This window comes from Ascaphus truei, chromosome 7, assembly GCF_040206685.1.
Source record: "Ascaphus truei isolate aAscTru1 chromosome 7, aAscTru1.hap1, whole genome shotgun sequence".
In the NCBI taxonomy this organism is placed as follows: domain Eukaryota; kingdom Metazoa; phylum Chordata; class Amphibia; order Anura; family Ascaphidae; genus Ascaphus; species Ascaphus truei.
The window spans coordinates 27,628,416-27,635,617 of record NC_134489.1 but is presented as its reverse complement, the minus strand read 5'-3'; positions in this window follow the sequence as shown (position 1 = coordinate 27,635,617).

The following is a 7,202-nucleotide window of genomic DNA, read 5'->3' as shown; positions in this document are numbered from 1 at the left end:
ACATGCAGAGAAAGAGAAGTACAGAAAGACAAGAATGAATGTACCCACTTTTATCATATATCAGGATCCCTGACGAAGCCATTCATTGGTGAAACGCGTAAGAGGAGGAGCCAAGGGTCTGCGCTCTCATTTGGTACAGTGGATTAGAACTACCAGCACTGTAACGTGCGTCTGTGTGGGCGGCACTCGTCATCGGCTTGTTTGCCTGCTAACCTGATACCACTACTGTGGAGGAGGATCGCACAGCCCTGAGACAGCCGGGAAGGGTCATCGCGTCACATCCGGAAGTGACGTCACACCTGAAAACCCGGCGGGCTGTGCAGAGTCAGCTTTCACCATCGTGACCGGAGGTGTTGATTTGGGAGAACCATCGGGCCCCCATGAGCCATCGGCAGAAGTTGGGTGAGCACACTGAGCATTGGCTCAACCCACGGGCACCCCTCAACATCATATCCCCCTACGGTTTACATATACATCTGGGGACACTTCTCTGGTCACAAGACTTTGATCTTAAGCCAGGATTTTTCTTGGTGTTACCCCTCTGACATTCATTTAGCAGGAATTTGCTTCGATCGCCTCTCAGTAATGCACCTATTTCCACTTGTTTTTTTATCATTATCTTTTGATTTTATTTTGACAATTGTTGTTATTGTTTGTGATTATATTGACACAATTTAATATAAAGGTGTTTTCTTACCAGTACCCTTTTGACTGCGCTTCCATATTTTTTTCTTTCATTACTACTTATCCCAAGGACTGGGGTTCCTTGTTTAGGAAGCTGCATTATCATTTGGGTTTTGGTTTTTCAACACATTTATTTTTTATGGTGCCAGACCCTACATGCTCCGGATTGGTTCATGTCACATTATATATTTTATATTTATTTGCATTATTTTGAATTATTTTTATAAGAGTTAGTCCAGTATTTCAAGTTGCATTTATTATTTGGTGCACCCATCCTTTTTTTCTTTTGCCTTTGTTTAGAAAGAAGACTTCCTTGAGAAGAACACAAGAGTCTGGATGGTGCATAACGAGAAATTAGGGCTGAGATGTAAGGAGGGGCAGAAGAGTGTAAGGCTTTAAAAGTGAGGAGGAGAATGGTGTGTGAGATGCGGGATTTGATCGGAAGCAGGAGAGGGATTTCACGAGGGGAGATGCTGAGACAGATTTAGGAAAGAGTAGAGTGATTCTGGCAGCAGCGTTTAAGATAGATTGTAGGGGAGACAGGTGAGAGGCAGGAAGGCCGGACAGCAGGAGGTTACAGTAATCAAGACGGGAGAGAATGAGGGCCTGAGTCAGAGTTTTAGCAGTCGAGCAACAGAGGAAAGGGCGTATCTTTGTTATATTGCGGAGGTTTTAGAAATGTTTTGAATGTGAGGGGCGAATGTGAGAGAGGAGTCGAGTGTGACCCCGAGGCAGCGTGCTTGGGCTACTGGGTGAAATATCGTAGTTCCAACAGTAATGTGGAAGGAGTTACACCAGCATCACTCCTATCAGACCACAATCAAACCCTGCTCTTTATTAAGAGACCAGACCAACCAAGCACACCACAAAAATCCCTCTCCAACCTTCATAGCCTGAAAGCCACCTACAAATGGACAAAACAGAGCCTCGCGACATACACAGAAATAATCAACAGCTCAGACGTTGGAAACCTACTCCAAAGCTTCCAGGACACAAACTACGAGCAGAACAAACACGGTGTAAACCTGGCAGTAAGAAATCTCAGCAAAATATTCCATGTAATAGCAAAGAAATCAAACCTGAAAAAAACTAGCCCTAACAGACCAACAACAAATGACAAAATCAAAGAAAAATGGTTTGATAAAGAATGCAACACCCATAGAAAAAGCCTGTGAACAATATCAAACCAAAAACACAGAGACCCAAACAATACAGAACTACGAATGAGGTACCACCAACACCTGAAGCACTACAGGCACACCCTAAGGAAGAAAAAACAAAACCACATTGCCAAAAAAATAAGAAAGAATTGAAGAAGCATTAGATGAAAATACTTTCTGGCAAACCTGGAAACACCTGGATACAAAGCAGAATAACAGACACCTGGCGATTCAGAATGGTAACATCTGGAAAAACTACTTCGAGGACCTTTACCAAGAAATCCCAGAAGAAAACCTGACGCAAGAACAAAAACAAATCCTCACCAAACAAACATCACTGGAGAACACTATAAAAGATAACCAAAAACCCCTGGACATACCAATCACAATCCAGGAAATAAAAGAAAAAATAGAACTAATAAAAACCAAGAAAGCCAGCATGTCAGATGGCATTCTACAAGAGATGCTGAAGTATAGAAATCCATCTATACAAGAAGCAATACTGAAAATGTTCAACCTGGTCCTTACTACTGGCTACTTCCCTGAACTGTGGAACGAAGGACTGATAACCCCTATCCACAAGAAAGGAGACAGGATGGACCCATCCAATTACAGAGGAATCTGTGTTAGCAGCACCCTGGGGAAACTGTGCAACAGCATCTTGAACAGCAGAATCCTCACCTTCCTGACAGAGCAGAGTGTACTGAGTAAGAGCCAGACAGGCTTCCTGCCAAACCACCGCACCACGGATCACATCTATACCCTACACAGCCTGATTAATTAGCACGTCCACAACACTAACAAGGGCAAAATCTTTGCTTGCTTTGTGGACTTCAAAAAAGCCTTTGACTCCATCTGGCATCCAGGCCTATTGCTGAAAATACTAGAGAGCGGAATAGGGGGGAAAACATACGACACAATCAAAAGTATGTACTCTGAAAACAAGGCTCCCCTTACGTGCCCTGAAGAAGCGTTTGAACACGTGAAACGCGCGCGTTGGCCACTTACCCCTCACACTCGCGGGACGCGGGAAGCTTTCCTGTTCAAAGCTGCAACAATTACTGACATTGGTTCTACTAGTTGCAAAGTCCCGGCGTCTTTGCGGCTTGTTAATAATTGATCCTGTGTGCCATACTTAGCACTACACGATCTCCCACGTCTAGGAGCCTCTGCCTCTACCACATCCTAGCTAGGCATGTCCTCGAGCACATCAGCGCTGATATATCAATGATCAGCGCTGATGTAGGGGACAATGCATTGCGAGTTATATTCCTATTGATTGGTTCCTGTGCTTACCCTACCTTACCCTGTTACATCTAGCCTTCTCCCTATCTGGGCAGCTCTGTGTGGGACAGTAATCCACACTGACAGAGCTCACTGACGGCACACACTGCTTCCGGTAGAACTGCACCATTAGCTGTTTGAGCAACACCAGGTTAGCACAATATGCCTGGTTTAAATTGCTATACTGCATGTCTGTGAGCATTCATATTCCCCTATTTAGGGTATCTGTGTGGGGGATCTATCCCAATCAGACCAGACTCACGACATTTCTCACAGGCTGGAGATTTGTTCTAACAGCTGTGTGCTATCAGCACACTACCTCTTCTAAAACTGCACCATTAGATGTTTGAGCAACACCAGGACAGCATTGGACTTACCTGGTTCACACTGCTGTATTGTGTGTCTGAGTGTCAACACTCCCCTACTTGGGGTATCTGTGTGGGAGATTACCCAAACAAGACCAGAATCACGGTACCTCCTACATGCTGTGGATTTGCTCTAAACAGTTGTGTGTCACCATTATAAGGGTATTATCAGCACTATATGTTCACACTTGACACAATCAAGCGATTCATGCTGATCAACAAGGAGGTTTCTCTGTCCATACGAATCCTAATTCTAGGGGTGCCTCCATGGCAAGGGTCTCCTCAAACCCAGCCAAGTATACTCTTTAGTATAATTCGCATTGCTGTACCTAGCTCTATACTTACCTTTACCACCACTGAATGTGTATGCATGTATCATTGATATAGGTGGTTACACTCTGTACACAATAGCAGAGTGTTTGTTATGTTTGGAAGAGTGGTTTAACATTGGTCCTATTACTATACCAGTAGTAGGCTGCATACATACGGCAAGGGATCCTGAATATCTATCAGGGATCCCCCATACGTTTCATCTACATAGCTGCCAGAGCTATGTTACAACAGATCCACAGTCACGAGCTGTTTGATCTACTTCGATTTTAAACCCCATTATTTTAATTCAGTTTTTGGAAATAAAGTATTTTAATATTATCATTATACATTAGCAGTGATTGAGTGCTTAAATACTAGGTCTCCCTTTTCTCTGGTATACACTCTGAAAACAAATGCTGCGTGAAAGTTAATAACAAATGGACAGACTTCTTCCTTCAAGGCCGTGGAGTTAGAAAGGGCTGCAGCCTGAGTCCCACACTTTTTAACATCTACATCAATGAGCTCGCAGCAGCCCTAGAATCCTCCTCAGCACCTGGGCTCAACTTGGCTGGAACGGAGATTAAGGGCCTCATGCAGAGAGCAGCGCTATTTACAATCTCGCCATTTTCCGGCGAAAATCGCGCAAAAAACAGCTGAAAATAGCGAGGTAGGAAAAAAGCGCCATTTTTTTTCTATTTGAAAATCTCGCCAGTCTGAAAAATATCCAAATTCAGAAAGGCGCGCTCGCCATCTAGCGGCTGTTTTTGGCGCGATTTTCTTCAATTTTCTCCGCCAACTAAAGTTGGCAAGAAGCAGGAGCTCGCCGGCTATAGGGGGAAAAAAAAATGCGCGATTTTTTTTTCTCCCTTTCAGCTGCGCGCATCTCCTCATTTACAATTCTCCACATGCAGTAATGCTAAAAATAGCGCATTTCGCCCATTTCTGCATATGGAGAATAAAACTCTCCATTAAAGCTACTTTTTCTTAAACTCTCCAATTTATTCTAGCGCTGCTCTCTGCATAGGCCCCAAAGTCTCTACTATATGCAGACGACTTACTCCTGCTGTCTCCAACAGAACAAGGCCTCTAACAGAAACTGGCAATACTAGAAAAATTCAGCCAGACCTGGGCACTCTCTGTGAACCTAGAAAAAAAACAGAATAATGGTATTCCAGAAAAAATCTAAATAACATCCAACCATATCGCAATTCACACTGGACGACAATGCACTGAATCAGAGAGCGAGCTACACATAACTTGGTCTAACAATCAGCTCATCAGGGAAATTCAACCTGGCCATAAATACACTGAAGGAGAAGGCCCGCAGAGCATTCTATGCAATAAGGAAACAGATGTACCACCTCAAACCACCAATAAGAATCTGGATGAAAATATTCAACAGCATCAACACCCATCCTTCTGTATGGCAGCGAGGTGTGGGGCCCTGTAACATACCCAGACTCCACAAAATGGGATACCAGACCAATAGAAATACTGCATCTTGAATTCTGCAAACACCTTCTCCAAGTACACAGAAGTACATCAAACAATGCATGCCGAGCTGAGCTGGGCCGCTTTCCTCTACTGCTCACTGTACAGAAGAGAGCAGTGACATTCTGGGCTCACCTAAACAAGAGCCATCCACAGTCTTACTGCTACAGAGCAATGCGAAGCCAGGACCTCCTCACTAAACCCTGTGCCATCAAACAACTTGTCCTCTCACTCCAAGGACAAAACCCCACACATCAACAACCTGCCGAAAAAAGAAATCAACTCAATCTCCAACGAAATGAAGCAGTATGTGACAATGTGGGAAAATAATATCCAACGCTCAAAGAAGCTAGAAACCTACCACAGCCTACAGAGAGAATACACTCTGGCACCATACCTACTGAAGGTAAAAGATCCAAAAGAGAGACAGACCCTGGGCCAGTACAGAATAAGTGCCCACAGCCTAGAAATAGAAACAGGCAGACACAGACAGAACTGGAAGCCCCGGGAGATGAGAATATGACAAAGATGTGAGCTAGGAGAGGTAGAAGATGAAACACACTTCCTGTTGCGTTGCACACAATACTCTGAAGTGAGGAGTGCCCACCTAGAGAAACTAACTGCTGTTATCCAGAACTTTAATAATATAGAGGAGAACCAAAAAATAGCGATCCTCCTGGGAGAAGAAGGAACCACAGCAGAACTGGCTGCACACTATATGAGCACCTGCCACAAGCTGAGAGACGTCCACTAACCCCCACATCCCTGTGTGAAACTGTTACCCATATACCGTGCAATCATTATACCCTACCTTCTAGTATTCGTGTAATTATTGTCCCCCACCCCCTATTATTCACGCTTTGGCAATACTGAAATGTTCTTTCGTCATGCCAATAAAGCTGATTTGATTTGAGAGAGAGACAGACAGACAGACACAGAGAGAGAGACAGACACAGACATAGAGACAGACACAGACAGAGAGAGAGACAGACAGAGAGAGTGAGACAGACAGAGAGAGAGACAGACAGAGAGACAGAGAGAGACAGACAGACAGACACAGACAGAGAGAGACAGAAACAGACAGAGAGAGAGAGACACACAGACAGAGGGAGACAGACAGACACAGACAGAGAGAGACAGACACAGACAGAGAGACAGGCACAGACAGAGAGACAGACACAGAGAGAGAGAGACAGACAGACACAGACAGACAGAGAGACAGACACAGACAGAGAGACAGACAGACACAGACAGCGAGACAGACAGGCAGAGACAGACACAGACAGAGAGACAGACAGGCACAGAAAGAGACAGACAGACACAGACAGAGAGACAGACAGACATAGAGAGATAGACACAGACAGAGAGACAGACAGACACAGACAGAGAAAGACAGACACAGGCAGAGAGAGAGACAGACATACTCAGACAGACAAAGAGAGAGACAGACACAGACAGACAGACAGACAAACACAGACAGACAGAGAGAGTTACAGACAGAGAGAGAGACAGACAGAGAGACAGACAGACACAGGCAGAGAGAGAGACAGACACAGACAGAGAGACAGACACAGACAGACAGAGACAGACACAGACATAAAGAGACAGACACAGAGAGAGAGAGACAGACACACAGAGAGAGAGAGAGAGAGAGAGAGACAGAAAGGAGAGAGAGAGAGGCAGACACAGACAGAGAGAAACAGACAGAGAGAGAGAGAGACAGACAGAGACAGACACAGACAGAGAGGGAGACAGACACAGACAGAGAGAGGCAGACACAGACAGAGAGAGACAGACACAGACAGAGAGACAGACACAGAGAGAGACAGACAGACACAGACAGAGAGAGACACAGACAGTGGGTCAAGAATAGAGCAATGCGTTTCGCTGGCAACTCAGCTTCGTC